The following is a 20,811-nucleotide window of genomic DNA, read 5'->3' as shown; positions in this document are numbered from 1 at the left end:
AAAGTCAGTGAGAAATCTCTTCTTTTTAAAGAAAGAAGGAAAACAAGTAGTTATACAATGCTAGGAAAGATGCAGAAATAAATAATAAACTATACTTTTATTTCATAGTGACATGGAACTTAATATATTATCAATAGAAAATATAATCTTTGAAAACAAAAACTTGACCATACCTTAAGCAAAGCAAATTCTCAGCAAATTAAAAACAACACAGATTATATTTTTGGTTTACAAAGCTAAAATAAACTAAAAATAAGCAATAAAAAGATGATAGTCTACTTGAAATTTTTTTAAAAGCCTACTAATTAACTCTCAGAGTACAGAGGAAATGAAAATTATATTGTGAGCATATCTCCTATGGGATTTGGACATAAAAGAAAAAAAATTTGAGCCTCAAATGTATTTATTAGGACATAACAAACATATCTGAAATGATACGTATTTTTCACCTCTAATAATTTAAGGAATTACATAATACATTTACCTAATATTAATCATGATATTTTCCATTTTTAATATTTATTCATCTAGTGTTTATTTGGATATTGTTCTAGGAACTTTGCCTCACACTGGTGAGAGCTCTATGTCTGAATGGTTCCCCCCCCCCCTCTCTCTCTCTCTCTCTCTCTCTCTCTCTCTCTCTCTCTAATATGGAGGAGAGAGAAAATAAGCAAATATCCAAGAACAAGATAATTTTAAGCTGTGATAGTTTTATGGAGGAAACAGGATGATGTGTTAGAGAGATGAGGAGAAAACTTTCTTTTATAGTATCATTTGAGAAGATAAAATATAAATTATGACCTGAAGAAAGAAAGAGAAAAGAGAAAGGAAGAGAGAGAGCCAGAGAAGGAGGGAGGGAGAAAGAAGAGAAAGAAAAATAAGGAAGAAAGAAAGAGGGAGAAAAGAAAAGACAAAGTATTCTAGGCAGGGGAAGATAACTATTTCTTTATATACAATTAATCAGCTTTCTGAGTATTCTCTTTATCCCCTTTCTTGTATGTGTTGTATAATATTCTTTTCTTCTTTTTTTTTTTTGAGAAGATAAAGGATCTGTGTTTATAATATTCTTTTATTTAACTGCCAAATTTAATTTTCTAATGATGTGGTTTAATTTCTTGTTTAGGTGTTTTTGTGTGTGTGTGGTTTTTTTTTTTACCATTCCTTTTCAGGTTTGCTAATAGGATTATCTATGCTTATTTAAACTAGGGAGTTTTTTCATCTATTCTCTTAACTTTGTAAGTAACCTAATACTCTGTTCCTTTTCTTTTTTTCTTTCTCTTTTTTAAATAATCAGAATGCAACTTTTATTAAATTAGAACAATGTTTTCTTTTTGTATATATATTTTATTGATTTTTTACAGAGAGGAAGGGAGAGAGATAGAGAGCCAGAAACATCGATGAGAGAGAAACATCAACCAGCTGCCTCCTGCACACCCCCCACCGGGGATGTGTCCGCAACCAATGTACATGCCCTTGACCGGAATCGAACCCAGGACCTTTCAGTCCGAAGACCGACGCTCTACCACTGAGCCAAACTGGTTTCGGCTACTCTGTTCCTTTTTCAAGGGTAGGTCTGTGACTATTCTTAAGATTTCTTCTATGGACATATTCTGTTATGTTTCTATGTCTTCTTTAGTTAATTTTTATAGTTAATTTTTACAGTTCTTTTTCTTAGAAAATCATTTTGATTAGAGTTTTGTATTTACTGATTTATAGTGTTCAGTTTTCAAACTTTAATATTGTTTCTCTCATTTTTATCATCATATATGCCAAGGCGTATCTTTTTCTAGACTTACCCAAGAATCAGTTTTTGGTTTTATAAATTCTGTGCCTCTTTAGTGTTTTTTTTATTTCTATTTTTATTATAAATTTTATTGATATAATTTGGTTTGTATTTTATCTCTGAAATGTTTTATTTTATGTATTTTAATACCCATAACCATGAAAATACTTGTTAAGCCAAGAAGAAAACTGCTGTTCTTGAAACTATAATATACCAGAAATCTAAGGTATAAATAAATATAAGTTTAAAAATAAGAAGCATTCCATTTAAATCAGAAAAGATGCCCAAATGAGAACTATTAATGAACAGATCTGGAAACCTAATCAATGCAACATGAGCAGAAAGAACAAACAAAAAAGCCCTAGAGAACTACAAATATTTAAAAAAAAAAAGAGAGAGAGAAAACAACTAAATGCTGTCATTTTCAGAAAACATAATCATCCTTCTAGAAATTTCAAGAGAATTACTTGAAAACTAAGTAAACAGTAAGATCAACATACAAAAACCAATTGATTTTCTATTGACTAGCAATAACCAATTGAAAAATAAAGTGGAAAGTGGAAAATGTAATTCACAGTAACAACAAAAACTATAAGGTACCCAAGAATAAACCTAACAAGAAAAGTGTAAGACCTACATGAAAAAAAAACGAACAAACAACAACAAAAAAACCCACTTTAAAACTTTACTAAAGGACATAAAAGAACACCTAAAGAAATGGAGAGGCATACCATGTTCCTGGATGGGAAGATTCAATAGTGTAAAGATGTCAATTCTCCCCAAATTAATCTGTAAATTCAATGCACTTCCAATCAAAATCCCAAAGGGATTTTTAATGGAACTTGACATGTTGATTCTAAAGTTCATCTGGAAGAGAAAATACACAGAAATTGCCAAAAAAAATTTTGAAAAAACAATTGGAGGGGCGCCCTACCAGATGTCAAATATAAAGTGGCAATAATCAAAACAAAGTATTAAGTCTGGAATACATATAATTTGGACTTTTAAAATATGATAAAGACAGTATTTCAAGTCAATGGGCAAGACATGTTGTTTAATAAATTATTTTGGAAGAATAATTATGACACTGGGAAAAATAGTGAAGTCTCTACCACAGAATATATTTTTTTAAATTTCCAGATGAAATAAATTCTACTAGAAACAGAATTAAAGCTAGGTAGGAAAAGAGCGATAGATTTTGAGTGTATAAAAATGAAAGATCCATAGACTGTATAAAGTAAGACAACTGACAGGTCAGAAAAAAATTATAAAATATAATGTACCAGTGTGTACTATAAACAGAATTATAAACAAAGCCTAAAATTTCAGTAAGAAAATGACAAACCACACAATGGGTAAAATGAGTAGGCAATTTATATGAGAAATTGCAAATGATCAATCAATATGCTAAGCTTCATTGGGAATCATATAAATCAAATTAAAATGAGATATTATTTTTCATCTATTAACAGATATGTCTCATGTTTCAGAGGATAATTTGGCAGAACCAAAAAGCAACATTTAAAAATGCTATTTTTCTTCTAGTAATCTAGTCTACAGAAATACTCATACATATATGTAAGCAAAAAAAAAAAAAAAATGTACAAGGGTGTTCATTACAATATTGATAACAGAAAAAATGATAAATAATCTATATGATCACCAACAGAATCACTAAATAAATAATACTATGAAATAATAGCTATCTGAAGAATAAAGAAGATCTCCACATAAAGGTCTATACCACGACTACCAAGTAAACCTGCCCTGCTCATTCTGTCCCATCACTTTTTATCTCTTTAAGCCTTCACTATTTACCTTTATGAAACATATCGATAGTGACACTTTCCCCTAACTTGCTTATTGGCTTTCTCTTACTTGAATGTGAGTTCATTTGGGCAAGGACTTTATTTTATTCCGTGCTCTATCCTTTACATCTAGAATAGAGCCTTAAATATAAAGTACTTAAAAATATTTATTGGATTAATGCAAATACTGATACAGAAAGATATCCACACTTAGTGAAAAATGCAAGCTGCAAAAGAAATACATATGGTGTGTATCTAAGTTGATTTTTTAAAAATATGCTTATGCAAAAATACAAATAAAAATTTTCATTGTGTATATACTCAAATTATTAACGGTGGGAATCAGAGTAAAATACAAGAAATTTAGTTTATACTTGTCTGTACTCTTTAAAAAAATGACCACATACTTCCCTAGTGTGTGATTTTACAAAATAAATTAAAAAATAAAAATAAATTTAAAAAATAAAAAGTTTAAAAACCAGTTTAGACCTTCAAAGAAAAATATCAGGAATAACCTAACCATTTCCATATTTCTAACAAAAAAATTCCAAGAGCTATCTTAACTATTTGTCTCACTTTGAAATATACAGAATTAACTTGCTGTTACACATATGTATAATTCACTATGAAGTATGCAATGTTTATAGCAATAAAGACAATTAATTGTGTTGTAGAGCAATAAATGCATCCTGACAATCTTCACATTATGCAAAATAACACATCCTTCTTATATAATAAAAGCCTAGGTGGTATCATGCCCTCACGACGTCAGCACGAGATGGCCAGCAGGGGAGGGAAGTTGTGGGCAATCAGGCCGGCAGAGGGAAGTTGGGGGTGAGCAGGCCAGTAGGGGAGGGCACTTGGGGGCAATCAGGCCAGCAGGGGAGGGCAGTTGGGGGCGACCAGGCCTGCAGGTGAGTGCAGTTGAGGGGGACCAGGTCTGCAGGGGATGACAGTTGGGGCTTCAGGGCCAGCAGAAGAGGGGAGTTGGGGGCAACCAGGCCAGCAGGGGAGGGCAATTGGGGCAACCAGCCTAGCAGAGGAGGGCAGTTGGGGACCATCATGCAGGCAGGGGAAGGCAGTTGTGGGCGATCAGGCCAGCAGAGGAGGGCAGTTGGGGGCTATCAGGCCAGAAGGGGAACAGTTAGGTGTCAATCAGGCCAGCAGGGGAGCGGTTAGCGGGTAATCAGGCTGGCAGGCATAGGTGGTTAGGGGCAATCATGTAGGCAGGTAGGTGGGCAAACAGGAGCCAGCAGTCCCAGACTGTGAGAAGGATATCCCAGATTGGAGAGGATGCAGGCCGGGCTGAGTGACATTTCTCCCTCCCCTCCCGTGCACGAATTTCGTGTACCGGGCCTCTAGTTGATAACAACATAGCTTAGACAAAATAGGACTTAGGACATCCTACTCAAAACTTATGCAACTCAAATCAAAACACTAGTATTGTATTAAAAATACTAGCATACTTGAAAAGACATTAAATTCCACAAATAAAAACATACAATAAATATTTAACTTTTAAAATAAAAGAGAACCCTGTAACAAGCACTTTCAAAAGAGAACACAGCAAAATTAAACAAGGCAAAGAAATTCAGGTAAATGAACATCATATTAAATATATTATTTACTGTTTGATCAGATATACTCAACTGTTAGTATTTTTAGTATACTTTGCATTCAGCTCCTGTTATTTAGTGGTACAAAACCTAAAAATAATGGGGAAAACTGTATATGAACCAATGTACCTTCAGAGTTAAACTGCCACCGTTCCTCTAACTTTAAAGTATCAATATACGTATATAATGTAATAAAAAATTTCTAAAATAACCCCAGGAAAACAAGTATAAACTAGAACTGCTCCAGGCAAACTAAAATGTGGTCACTCCAACCACCTACTAATTATATATAAGCACTCATTTTATAGAAATATTCAGGGGAACAGAATAGTGTTACTAAAATATCACTGACTTTGATCCATCACCTAGAATCATGACGACAAAATATGTTATTATTTAATTAGCAATAAAAAGACTTAATTCTATATACCAAAATCTTTAAAATATCCAACACCATTTACTTTTGTTTCTTTATGCAAATGAAAACTACATTTGGCACATTGCAAAAGTACACCCAACTAAATGACTAGCCACTGGTAATATGTTCCATTTGATAAACAGATTAAAGATAGATAGGTCTACTTGACACTCAAAAGCTCAAGAATTCCTAAAAAAAAAAATAAATAAAAAATAAAAATAAAAAAATTAAAAAAATGTAGCTAATAGTTTAATACAGCAATGTTGGTAAAATGTCTTTAAAATATTATTTCTAGGCAAAATTTCACCCAAAATCGGTATTTTTTTCAAAGAAAAAAACTTGAATGTTACTAACAGTCACATGACTCAACATTAATACTTCAAAAAGCAATTCCTTTATATATAAAGAGTATTATCAGAGAAAGAAACAAATTAAACGATAATTGACTTAGCCCTAGCTGGTTTGGCTCAGTGGATACAGCATCGGCCTGTGGAATGAAGGATGCCAGTTTCTATTCCAGTTAAGTGCACATGACTTAGATAAAACTGACTTAGGGGTCATCAGGAGAGGCAGTTGGGGGCTTGATCCCCAGTGGGGGGCATGAAGGAGGCAGCCAATCAATAATTCTTTCTAATCACTGATGTTTCTCTCCCTCTTCCTTCCTCTCTGAAATCAATAAATACGTGTGTGTGTGTGTGTGTGTGTGTGTGTGTGTGTAAAATTTATTTAGTAATTACAACTTCACCACAAATCACAAGAAATTAAACCAAAATTATAAAATTTATTTCACTGGATATCTGACATCTCTCACACATCCCCCATATCAAAGCCATCCTTTCCCCACAGTGATACTCAAATATGTTCTCCATGAATAACATAATAAATGAGCCATGAACAAAACAAATTTAAAAATTTTAGTGAAAGTTAAACATCCTAGCTATGGAAGGTGACTTAAAACTTATAACATTAAAATATATATATGTGTGTGGGGAAAAAAATTTATATATATATATATATATATATATATATATATATATATATATATATATATGTAAATTTGGTGAGTTCTCCTACTCTGGGTGAAAATCCAAGAGAAAACGGCTATGTACCACATTCTAAAAATTCCCCACTGTCTTCCCAACACATCTCATCATTCTAGTCATGGATCCAACTGCCTCAAATCATATCTTAAGATTATGACTACAGGATATCAGCAATCATGCCACATGCTTGCCCTGGGCCCTTTCTAATAGGCTTTTCTATTCAATCTATTATTCTTCCATTCATTCATTTAAACTTTATTTTTACTATGGACACTTCTACAGATTTCCCCATTTCCCCACTTTGTCCACCTCCACCCAGCCCCCATACTCCTCTTTCCACTGGCCATCACCCACTGTTGTTTATGTCAATAGGTTTTGTATATGTGTTCTTTAGCTAAGTTCTTCACCTTCTTTCATCTAAACCCCTCACCCCTCTTAATAAAGAGGCAACTTTACCTCCTTGGTGTTACAGACTAAATGTTTGTGTGCCCCAAGAATCATATAATGAAATCCTACTCTCCTCAATATGATGGTATTAAGAGAAGGGGGTTTTGGGGGAGTAATTAGGATTATATGTAAAGAGAGCAGAACCTTCAGGAATGAAATTAGTACCCTTATAAAAATCATGAGAGAGCATGCTTCTTGTTGCTTTCCATCACATGAGCATAAGACAAGAAGTTGGCAGTCTACAACCTGGAAGGGGTCCTCACCAAAACCCAACACCATGTTGGCACCCTGAGATCTCAGACTTACAGCCTCCAGAACTATAAAACATAAATTTTTGTTGTTTATAAGCCAGTCAGTCTAAGGTACTTTGTTCTAACAGCCCAAATTGACTAAGACACTTGGAAAGTTTGGGAACACATGTTTAAATTCTTTTGATACAGTCTTAAGAGCAAGGCTCTAAGTTTTATATCTATACTAAAATTAATGTACTGATGCCCGAGTAACAGTATCAGATATCCTGATTTAATTATTCTGGGGTATGGTTTGGGCTTAAGGATTTTTAAAAAATATTTTTTTATTGATTTCAGAGAGCAAGGGAAAGGGATAGAAACATCAATGATGAGATTCATTGATCAGCTGCCTCTAACATGCCCCCTATTAGGGTTCAAGCCAGCAACCTGGTTCATAGGTTAATGCTCAACCACTGAGCTCAACCACCGACCTGGGCAAAAGATTTTTAAAAGCTCCCTAGGTAATACTAATGCAAGACCCAGGTTAAACCAATGTTTAAAAGATAAAAATTAATATCTCTATCATGAAAGTAGCTTATTATATGAAGAAGAAAAAACTTCTCTTAAATAAAAGGCATTTAGTAATTTTAATTGCTATTAGATTGGCTTATATTAAAAAATAATCTATTTTATAAGACACATAAAAGACATGAAAACTTTCCTCATGCTATTCCTTAGTTATTAAACCAACACATTTGAATACCTGAAATGTACTCAGCACTATGCTAGGCACTGATGGATAAAACTGGATCCCTGTACTCCTGTATCCATCTATACCTTTTAGGTGTACCCAACTCAACCATCTAATCCCACTATCATCGCTTTCTCCTTTCCATTAGGGGTTACACTGGATCAGAGTACAACTGCAATGACAAATACAAATATGCCTTTTGGGGATAAATGTTCACTTTTAACTACAGATTTGTTGATGTTTTTACAAGGATTATTCATAGAGCTTAGTAAATCCTAAAAGAGAAATTCATTCTATAAAGAACAGATATACCAGAATATAAAAGGTATGATGTCAATAATTAATCTGTTTGCCCTAACCAGTTTGACTCAATGGATAGAGCGTTGACCTGCAGATTGAAAAGTCCCAGGTTCAATCCTGGTCAAGGGCATGTACCTTGGTTGTGGGCACATCCCCAGTAGGAGGTGTGCAGAAGGCAGCTGATCAATGTTTCTTTCTTACTGATGTTTCTAACTCTCTATCCTTCTCCTTTCCTCTCTGTAAAAAGTCAATAAAATATATTTAAAATAACAATAATAATTAATCTACTTAAATGGTGCCAAGGGAGTAAAAAAAAATTCTTATCACATCGTGTTTTACAATATAAAATAAATGCTAGAAAGACTGAATTAAAAACATACAGATTAATATTATCTGATTTCCAGAAGGGCAAGATATTACTAAGGATAAAAAAGAGAAAATAATCCCAAAGAAAAATAGATAACCTAAAAAAAAATACCCTTAAAAAAGGGGGTACCGGAATATAAAGTCAGAAAAAAAATTTTTTTTTTTTTACCACATTTGACTAAGATTTCAATCGATATATATTATCCAAAAAAAAAGACCAAAGAACATTTAAAAAGCGTTTTTGTAACAAAAACTGGAAATAATCCAGATATCCAATAATATAAATGCACAGTAAATTATTATTCAAGATAAATATTACGCAATCACTAGAAGTTATTTTCAAAAACATAAGTGAAATAGAAAAAGTTCAAAACATAAATATGTTCCAAAACATATTAAAAGTTAGGACATCAAATTCTCAATCCTAGTAAAAATATTTTAGATGTGAGCATAAAAACTGGGATAAAATATTAAAACATTCATGTTTTTCCTTCATGCTTCAAAATCTTTACAATAAATATGTATTCATGTAATTAATAAAGTTCCAAGGTCAATTTCTTTTAAGCTAGAAATCTACTAGAACTTTTTTAAATCTAGAGAAAACACAGAAAAATAGTCAATGCAGTATCCTATATAATAAAATCCTAATATGAAAATTGTCCCCTAGACTGGAAGTCCTACCACTGGCTATGACGGGCGCTCACCACCAGGGATTGCACCAATGCAGAATGTGGAGGGCATCAGCAATGTGCACTGGCAGTGGGTGGCAGTGGAGATGCTGCCAGCCCTGATGGGCCCCAATGAGAGCGGGACTATGGGGATAGTGGGACCATGGTGGGATGGTGGAGTAGGTGAGCGGGCAGCACAAGCCAAGGCAAGTGTAAATGGGGGCCCAACTGCCCCACCAATTGCCCTGCAGACAGTGATTAGTGACAGTGGCAGGGGCTCGAATGCCCTGTCAATCGCCCCACAGATGGCAACCAGCAGGGGATGGTAAGGGGTGGGGCCGCCACCCAGACTCAGACGGAGTGGGGTAAACAGGGGCCCAGGTGTTGCCCAGGGCCCAGAAGTCAGCTGGGACCTATCCTTCCACAAGACACACTCATGCTTCCGTCACTGGCCACGCCTAGGGATTGCACCAGTGCTTGAATTTTGTGCACTGGGCCTCTAATTATTTATAATAGCAAAAGAAAAAAGTATAATTAATTTGACATATTTTAATTAATATTTCCACCAAATATTAAATGATACAGAAAATATAAACGTGTGAGGGAAAACATTGAGATATATAATATGGTCCCAATGTTTAAAATAAGTATGTATCTGTACTTGCATAAAGAATGGACTGAAAGAAAAATACCAAAATATAGCATCATTCATTTTAATTTTCTTTGAACCACTCTGCATTTTCCAAGTTTTCTATGAGAGTGTGTAATTTAAATGTTTTCCATCCCTTCCCTACAGTTAAAAACAGTGATGCCATAATAATAACCTAAAACATTTTATTTTAAATTGCTTCAAAATTCATTCACTTCTCTAAACATAGGCAAGTGCAATTTTTGAAAAAATTCACTAAATATTTTTTGGCCTCCTGAAAATTCACCATGAAACTTAAGTATATTAGATGCTATTATACAAATATGGTATACTTTCAACAGTTAACATTAGCAGTCATCTTTAGTAGGAGCATCTGCAATGGAACTGCATGATACTATATAAGTTGAGTACACACTGCATGGATATCATATAAAATGACTTTATAACAAAAAGATGAGAGGTACGAAGATGTGGAACTTTATTAGCTATGAAAAATATCTCATCGCCATTTGCCACAACTTAGTCTATTTTTCTGTTATATTTGGTCCAACATTTAACTCACCCCTATAGCCATGGCAGTGCCAGACCAAATGATTTCCAGGGCCTTTTAAGGTTTGTGGGTTGGACTTCCCCACCCCTTGACCTTGTTTAGTCATGACAGAGTAACTGGTACTTGACTAGGCTTCCTGTCTTTTTACAGACAATGAATACTAGACAAAACAAGGATATGATAACACAACTTAAAAGAAACAAAGACCCCCATCCGCATGCCATATCCAGCAGTATTTGAGGAAAACATTAGCAGAGAAGTGAAGTCTTACTTGTTAGGAGATGAAAATCAGACATTGGAGCCGAGAAAGCTAAAATCTGTGTGGCAGAATCCTAGAAAGAAGAACTGGAAAAAGAACTGCTAGGGAACTATAAGATAAAAAAACTATCTGGAGTTCCTTCAGGGTTGGGATGTATGGAGATCAAACCAGCCAGAGAAGAGGGATTAGACTTGGGAGTATTTGTAGAGAATCTAGAAAGGCCATATATTAGAATAGGCAGACTACCTAACTGTACAGGACAGGCTCCTAGAAAAGACTGCTTAAAAAGAATGAAGCTGATTCACACTGCTAAACAACAACAAAAAACACAACAAAAAATAATACTCTTTAAAGAAGGAAAGTAACACTCAGATATTCAACAATGTAATATTATGTCCATCAGAAAGGGGAAACACATCAACTGGTTGCCTCCTGCAAGAGCTCTGACCAGGAGCAGGGAGCAAACTCTAAACCCAGGTACATGCCCTTATGCAGGAATCAAACTCACCACCCTTCGGTGCGTAGGCCTTTACTCTAACCGCCTAACAACATGAGCCTTAAAACTCTTTTAAAACATGGACTTAAAACTCTTTTAAAACATGGTCAGAGATTTAAATAAAAATGTGAACATAATGTAGACAGAAATAAAATCTATAAAAATGAAGCATCAAATAGAATTTTCATAGTTTAAAAAATAATCTTTGGTACCAAGAATTTACTGGATGGCACTGCAGAAAATCAGTGAACCTGAGACAGAACACAGAAATTATGTGAACTAAAGCAAAAAGAGAGCAGAGACAGAAAAAAAAAATGTCCAGAGGCAAAATTACCTTTAAGAGAAAATAACATCTCCCTAACGGTTTGGCTCAGTGGATACAGCCTCGGCCTGCAGACTGAAGGGTCCCAGGTTCGATTCTGGTCAAAGGCACATACCTGAGTTTCGGGCACATCCCCAGTAGGGGGTGTATAGGAGGCAGCTGATCAATGTTTCATCGATGTTTCTAACTCTCTATCCCTCTCCCTTCCTCTCTGCAAAAAAATCAGTAAAATATATTTTTTTTAAAGAAGAAAATAATAGCGAGTGTAACTGTAATCCCAGGAAGAGAGTAGGTGAAAAGTAGAAAAAATATTTGAAGAAATAATACCTGAAAATTCTCAAAATTAGACAAAAAACATAAACTTGCAAATCCAATAAACTCAACAAACTTCAAGCAGGATAATCCCTAAGAAAATTATACCAAGATGTCACAATAAAACTACTGAAAATCAGTAATAAAAATATCTTTTAAAAAGCCAGAGGCGTACAAAAGAAGAAAAGTAAGAATAATTGCTGACTTCTCATCAAAAGGAATGGAAACCAGCAGACAAGGGTTAGATTCCCATTCCAGGGTACATACCTGGGTTGCAGGTTCAGGAATGGCGAGGACATGTGGAAGGCAACCAATCAGTATCTCTCTCTCACTTCAGTGTTTCTTTGTCTCTCTCCCAATCCCTCCCTCTCTTTCTAAAATCAATGGAAAAATATCCTCATGTGAGGATTAACAAAAAACAACAAGCATTTACTGTGTCTGAGATACAATGTTAAGTCACTGAAGACACCAAGAAGAATAAAACTATTCACAGCAGATCATACAATAAAACTAAAAGCTCAAGACAATGAAAAAAGAATCCCACTAAATATAGCCTAGAAAATCATAAAAATCAATGTCAACATAATTCAGCACTCTCCCTTACCTATCACTTTGTGAAAAATATATGCTTTATAATATATAATATAAAATGATCCACCTGACAAGATTTATAAAATGATATACATAAGGTTTAATGTTAATATTTTTGGTTCTTTAAATGGGTACAGTCTTATAGAAGGGAAACTTTCTATCTACTGTTATTTCCATTTATTTCATGAAGAATAATATAAATACAAAACAAACTCAGAAAAATATTTTTAGAAGATAAAATATTATACAAATGTGATAAAATATTTTTTAAAAATTTCCAATATATGTAAACATTTAAAATACCAGCAGGTTTTTAGAAAATCTTTAAATAGTATTTCCTTATAAAATATAAGAATTTAGAAACTATATTTCTCAAATCTGCTTAACATTTCACACAAATATATGTTAGTCTTTGTTATGATGACAGGGCATAAACTACAAATGTAGACATGTGACAAGAACTGGGAAAGTGGACAAATTCAAGGTTAGAACCAGCTAAGAATAAGCACTAGTTAGATGAATGTAGTCAACAAATGAGGTCTGTGTGAAAGCAAGGAGTTAGGCTGGACACAATATGCAAATATTAAGTAGAGGATCAGAACCTGGACACACTATAGATGGAAAAAGAAATCAAACTGAACTCGGCAGCAGGTATCAAAACTCAGAGAAAGAGGCTAAATGGTAAAAGGTCAGAGATTAAACAAGGAATTCAAGCAGCAGAAAACACCAACAAGCAGTTTAACACTAATCTCAACAGTTGCTTAGAAATTGGAGTTGGGAAGGGTTAGTATTTGAAACATGGAAAGAGATGTGCAGATGTTTACTGAGATTTCTCTTTTCCTATAGAAACAAAAGATTTCAATGCCAATTTCAAATTATGGCAAAAAATGTAATACAAATATATATTTATGTATAAATATAAATACAAAAAGGTACAGATTTTAAACACTTCAATTTTGCTACCAATCAAAAGAATTTGCAACGAACAGTTTATTAGTCTTTAGATAACCAAAATATACATAATTAGAACCTTATTGTTCATTTTTATAGACAATAGAAAAGATAACTAGTCTCAGGGAAAAAAAAAAAAAGCCCTTGATTTATGAAAACCACTGGGCATCTGTGAAAGTATACTGAAAAATAATAGGATCCAAATTCTTACACAAAGTTTTTCGCACTTCTTAAACCTGCCATATTGTAGTTGAAAGATAGAAATCATGGGGATCCCACCAGTCTTTCAGAGGATCTATGAGGTCTAAACACTTATAATCCTACAGTGTCATTTGTTTCACTGTGTTGACATTTACACTGATGAAACAAAGTAATGGTGGATTAAACTGTTGGCCCCCTTAATAGAAATCATAACACTGATAATCATATTTTTCATTGCCATGCACTCATAATTAAAAGAAAAAAGGAGTGAAAAGACTAACTCCATTATGTAGTAAAAAATACTAATTTTTACATTTTTAATCATGAGCACATGACTTTTTAATACTCTATAACAAAATAAAAAAATTTCTACTGTATACCTAAGTATATAGTTATCACAACAAAATGTGCAAATGTGAGCTAAACCAGTAGCTTTTCCTGATGGAATATAATTTTTACTTAAGACAGAGTTCAGACTTACTTGGCAGACATTTTTTTTTTTTTTTTTTTTTTAATGAAAGAAGTGAGCCTGTCAATTCAAGTGAACAACTCTTTGTCATCAGTAATAAAATTTCATTGGGTATTTAAATGGGTTTTAAAATTCTGTCATCCCAATGAAAATCAAATAAATACTAAAAAGTAAATGTTAACCAACAGAATTAAATAGGATATATGATTGTGTTTTATGTGCTTTTAAATAAACTATCAACGGAAAACAAAATTAACAATTTGGCAAACATATGACACTGTGAATGTGACATCTTCCCAGTTTTTGACTTTTCTAAGGAGATTAGTGGTTATATTAGCAAATAAGCTTTTTTTAAAAAAATACTGTAGAATAAAATACAGCAGTATTGGAAAGTCAGTAAGTAAACCAGTATTTTCCAAATGACCAATGTATGATGTTAGAAAATTGCCCTAGCCAATTTGGCTCAGCGGTTAGACTGAAGGGGCGAGGGTTCAATTATGGTATAGGGCATGTACATCAGTGGCAGGCTCAGTGTATGGCCCCACTAGAGGCACATGTAGGAGGCAAACATTGTCACAATCAAGTCACTTCACATCAAAGTAAGTTCTTTGGTCAAGTGTCAGAACAAAGGCCCCTAACAATACAGAACCAGGAAAGTGCATATGTTGTTGCACATATATGTAGATAGTAGATGAACTTCCCTAATTCATTCTCTACAACATGCATTAACCACTGAATTATGATGAATTAATGTGGGACTAGTGGCATTTGGACAACTTGGACTTTACTCTTATGTAACAGTAATAGATTAATTCATAGATGTCTAGTTACACCACCTTTTAAAAGCCATTTGAAGCCTTCATCCTCCACTAAAATATCAGTCTTCTTTACAGGGATTATTAGCTATCATAAGTGTCTTCTACTACTTTTCCCACTTCTCCCTAAAGTTGGAGTATAAAATTAATGTTGCAACTTCTAGCTCTCTCTCCAGGATAAACTTCACTTTCAAATAAGAGTACATATTCATAATGCATACTCTATAGCAGAAACATGAATATGTGTATGGAGCATATATGTGTACTGTATGTATATGAACATACACACATATATTCTGAATACTGATTTAAATGTTACTAGAAAAAACTTTAAGGATAAAAGGTAAAAATGGGATCCAAGGAAACTTCTAGATAACCCAACATAGATAATAATACATATTTACAAATATAAGCATAAAAAATATAACCTAAAGGTGCTTAAAAAATAATCTGTCTGTTGATAAATTCAGAATGCTGAAAGCATGGGTTTCCAAATCTTCAGATAAAAAAATGAAGTAAAATATCAGTATTCATGTATATCACACACACACACACACACACACACACACATATATATTTATCTGTAGGCATCCTAAATTCAAGAATGTTTCATTACCAATGGTAGACATTTTGTCTTCTGAACTTTTACCTTTGTGAAGCAAAATTCAATCTCAAAGTGCCTAGAACTTTGAAGGTATTCAATTAAGTATTGGAATGGAATTGTAACATTCAATCTACCCAATATGTCTGACCTTATAAAACCTTTTAATAAACTGAAAATGTTATTTGTATCAATCAAATAATTTACATATTACCTAAACTTTTCTGTCTCTAATATATACACTTATGTACAAAGAGGTGCTCTAACTCTTCCTAGTCACCTTGGTTAACTAAATATAGGACTTTAACATTAGAAATCCACAGATTTACTGGCATGATATATGATGTATATTGCATAGAATAAAAATATAGTAAGTATCTGTCAAAAGAATCTATTTCAAGGAGATTTTATATCATTACTAAAAGTAACTTATACTTTTAGTAATGATATAAATATTTAGTGATAAAAATAATAGCAAGTGGATTTTCCCTGTTGAACTAGAATGCACTACTTACCATTAGCCCATAATATTTGACAAATCAAAAAGAAGCAACAACATTCCCATGACTTTTTCAATCTAATATATAGATTTAAAGAGTCATATATGTATATGGCTGATATGCTAAGTGTCTTCCCAGGTAATGACCTCACATATCAACATCCAACTTACTCTCCCTAGCAACTAGACTCCTTGCAGTTTCTTCAGCCCAGGAACATCATTTGCTTTATAGCCAGATGGAAACATTTTATACTTTTACCAAATGTCTATGAAGCATTTTCCTATGCCTCATCTCATTTGATACTCACAGAAGTCCTGGAGTAGGTAGGTAGGAGTCTTGGTGGAATCCTTTTTTTTTCTTTTTTCTTTTTTTCCTTTAGCCATAAAATGGAGATTTAGAAAGCTTAGAAACTTGACCTGACTGAAAAGAAGTAAGAAATGATGGGCCTTGCCGAGACCGGTTTGGCTCAGTGGATAAGAGCGTCAGCCTGTGGACTGAAAGGTCCCAGGTTCGATTCCAGTCAAGGGCATGCATGGTTGCGGGCACATCCCCAGTAGGAGGTGTGCAGGAGGCGGCTGATAAATGTTTCTCTCTCATTGATGTTTCTAACTCTCTATCACTCTCTTCCTCTCTGTAAAAAAATCAATAAAATATATTAAAAAAGAAAGAAAGAAAGAAATAGTGGGCCTTAAGAATGGCTTCAGGTTTTCTCACTGCACAGAATATAGGAAACATTGCTGAGGTTAAATATTTTATCCTTTGTTCTCCCTGCATGATCTACAGTAATAACCTGCTTCATATTGATATTTACTGCTGTGTTGCGGACAATTAACAGAAAGAGAAAGTTGAGATGCTTCACTGCACTGGAAAAAGTTTAGCTAAATCAGAAAACAGGTCTAATTAAGCAAGTTTATTCTACATATATAAAAGGCTAAGTAGACTCACACATGTGTTATACATGTAAAGCTCTCACTGGTATCAATTGCACACATGTATTTCAATCTGTCATTGTCGATTGTGAATTTGGTTGACACTTCTATTATTATAGAGAAAGGGCAAATAGCGATATTAAAATATTTCTTCTAATTTTCTTTCAATGTGCATGAATTCGTGCACCAGGCCACTAGTTAAAAAATAATAAACCGAAAAGAGTTCAACCAAACCCTCCACCCATTGTATCTCTTATACAGCAGCCATAAAGATTTGACACTTTTATCATCTAATAGAGCCCCGGTACACAAAATTCATGTCCTCAGGAGGAGTCCCTCAGCCCAGCCTGCACCCTCTCATAGTCCAGGAGCCTTCAGTCTGACACCTTTAGCACTGCTGCAGAGGCAGGAGAGGCTTCTACTACCACCGCTGTGCTCGCCCACCATGAGCCAGGTTTCTGGTTGAGCAGTGCTCCCCTTGTGGGAGCACACTGACTACAGAGGGCAGCTTCTGCATTGAGCGTTGCCCCCTGGTGGTCATTCTGCTGCCATGCCAAAACCGGCTCTCCAACATCCCCCAAGGGATCCTGGATTGTGAGAGGGCACAGGCCAGACCAAGGGACCCCACAAGTGCATGATCAGGGCCAGGGAGTCAGCTGGAGAGGGACCATGGGAGGGCTCCAAGGGTATGTCCGGCCCATCTTGCTCAGTGCCAATCTGCCAGACCCCAGCAGCAAGCTAATTTACTGGCCAGTGTCTGCCCCCTGGTGGTCAGTGCATGTCATAGTGAGCGGTTGAGCAACCTTAGCATATCATTAGCATGTTTCGCTTTGATTGGTGAACGGCTGACTGGACACTTAGCATATTAGTCTCTTATTATATAGGATATTACAACCTGTGAAATCAAGTACAGATGAAGTCAGAAACTCTTCCTTCAGCTGAAAAAGAAACAAAACTGAGCATGAGAGCTGTCATTCTTAATTGTAAATATTGTTATTTTCATAAAAATTGCTCCCTTTTAAAGCAAACATATTATCAAATATTATACCCTGAACAAAGATTCTGAATTTAAAAGATAGAAACATTTGTGACAATTTCTCATTTCTAATATAAATCTTACAGATTTATATTAGAAATGGGTAGTTTATATTAAACTACTACAACCAGTTAAATTATAAATAAACCTAAAATACAAAATAATTATGTTTCTGAAGTAATCTCTCGTTTCATGTATTCTTATAAATAAACATATACATATAAACTTCATGTTTATATACACAAAACTTCATTACACAAACTTGGCATACACACACACACACACACACACACACACACACAGTTTCGAGGACTTCCTCTATTGATCTCTCTAAAGTACTAAGATCCATCATTATATATGACTTAAAGGAAAAGTATCAAAATTCTAAAATTATAATCATTATCTCAGCAATACAAGAAAACAGATATATAAGCAGGCTCACAGCCCTTTTGTAACATTTGTATTTGATTACTTCCTTCAGTATTAGTTAAGGTTAACAAAAGGAACATAAACACTTTGACTGCTTTGCTTTAGGGGAGAACATTACTGACTGGATTATTTGGATAACTTAAGTAACCAAGTTTTTCTATTTAACCCATTACTTTGGTATACCTGAGAAGCAATGATATAAGTTAAAATCAATCTCTTCCAGTTTTATAAACTTTAGACACATATAATATTTTACCTAAGTTTTTGAAGATAATTTAAAATTTCAAGTTAAATAATGATGCTAAATAATCGCCATGAACATAGCATTATGCACTATATTCAGTGATGATTCTGATTTAAGAACACCTTTTAAAAATGTATGACTCAAAGAACTAAGCTACTCTGGAAGAGAAAAAAAAAAATAGAAGGGGTCCAATGTTTAATGTAAATAAGCAGATGTCTACATAAAAGTCCATTATGTTCAATAAAGTCACAAAGATGAAAATTAAGGTAACAAACTTAAAATAGTTAAATATCAGGTACAATAATATAATTGTCACTGTGATATAAGAGGAACTTCATTACTCATTATTGACATCTGTAATAAGGAGTTAATCCTTTAAACAATAATTTTCTGGAAAGCTCATTGTGTAATTGTTATCTTTTCACTTGCAATATGAGCTACTTTAGTAAATGATACTTAGCCTCACAGAGTTATTAGCAAGTTTATCCTCTTTGAACTTTTAAAACTTTTCTTCAAGAATGTTTTTATGATTTCAGAGAGAGGAAGGCAGAGGGCAAGAAAGAAACATGAATGATGAGAGGGAATCATCAGTCGGCTGCCTCCTCTACGATCCCTATCAAGGATCAAGCCCAAAACCTGGGCAATGTGCCCTGAATGGGAATAGAAACATGACCTCCTGGTTCATAGGTCAATGCTTAACTACTGAGCTACACAGGCCAACTTAAACTTTTATTTTTAGCATTAGGTCATTATAAATACTTACAACTTTAAGAATAAAAGCATATTTTATTACTACTTGAATTTTTTTTTTTACATCTGGCCTACCAATATGGAAAAATCCTCAGTTAAATAAAATAGTATTAAATGAAGAGAAAATCAGACAGTATGGTTTAATGCAACAGGTATATAGGAACCAAATTAAGAGATTAAAAATTAGAACAAATAATTAAAATTACAAGCTATTTTAATAACTACTAACAATGAACAAATTAGGTATGGTAAAATCTTAACATAATATCAAACAATTTCAGTGGAAATCATAAAAAGAAAATTTATAAGATACCACTGAAAAACCTATACTTAAGGCACAAAACTATGCTTAAGTGGGTTTTCCTAGAAAGTAAATAATACTTTCAGAATCCGTTATATACTGTAATTTTTAATGGCCAACAAAAAAAAAAGTCAAATAGTTCTATTAAAACCTATTAAGTACACTTTTTTAAAAATCCAAAGCAAATTTTTAGGAAGCAAATGAAAATGTACCACTAGAAACTCATAATCCAATTAGATCTGTTTAAACTCAACCACTAAAGTTATGTGACCACTCCTATTTACTTAAGTTTCTTAATAAAAGTGTATATACTACTATTTCTAAGTAGATAATTCACCATACCAGAAATTTTTAAGGAAACTCATAGTATTTAAAGGGAAAAAAAAAAAAAGAGGAAATAATGGAAATTAAGCAGAGGATTTAAAACTCAGACAATGAGCTCTTAGGAGTAAGGAGTATGTTGGCAGGTGTGTCTGCAAGAAGCTAGATAATACAATGGAATCAGTTTTCATTCTGCAGAACAACCAGGAGGCTTGCTGCAATGTCAGCTCCAAGCACACACTGAGAGACTCCAGAAAATGGTCATTGATCATGCAGCACTTTATAATGCGCATAAGCTTCTTTCTCCTGCTAACCCCGCCTAGCTTCCTTTTGCAGCTTATTCCCTCAAGCCTTCTCTTCTAATCAAATCACTTCCTGAACATAGGAAAATATTTAATAAATTATCTTAACAGTTTGAATATTAGAACTACCATTCACCATCATGAAACCTCTTTATCTTAATTAGCCTGTATTTTTTTAATGTAGAGGGAAAACCTACAAGGTATAGATAAGAAATGGGTTTTAAATATCTATACCTATAAATACAAATATTTGACAATATACTACACATCCAAGGCCAAAACCAATTATAGTTTCACTTTGACATGTATTTATTTCTCTTACTTGATTTATATACTCAAATAGGTTCTTATAA

At 33.8% G+C, this 20,811-nt stretch overlaps 1 protein-coding gene across 7 annotated transcripts in view; it reads right to left on the bottom strand.

Moving 5' to 3' along the window:
* The window catches only part of ANKRD17 (ankyrin repeat domain 17), a 156,415-nt gene that overhangs the window by 104,010 nt on the left and 31,594 nt on the right, over positions 1-20,811 (bottom strand). The gene's annotated exons all lie outside the window — the stretch shown is intronic.

This window comes from Pipistrellus hanaki (genome assembly GCF_964339955.1).
Source record: "Pipistrellus hanaki genome assembly, chromosome: 1".
NCBI lineage: Eukaryota > Metazoa > Chordata > Mammalia > Chiroptera > Vespertilionidae > Pipistrellus > Pipistrellus hanaki.
This window is presented reverse-complemented; position numbering and strand designations above follow the sequence as displayed.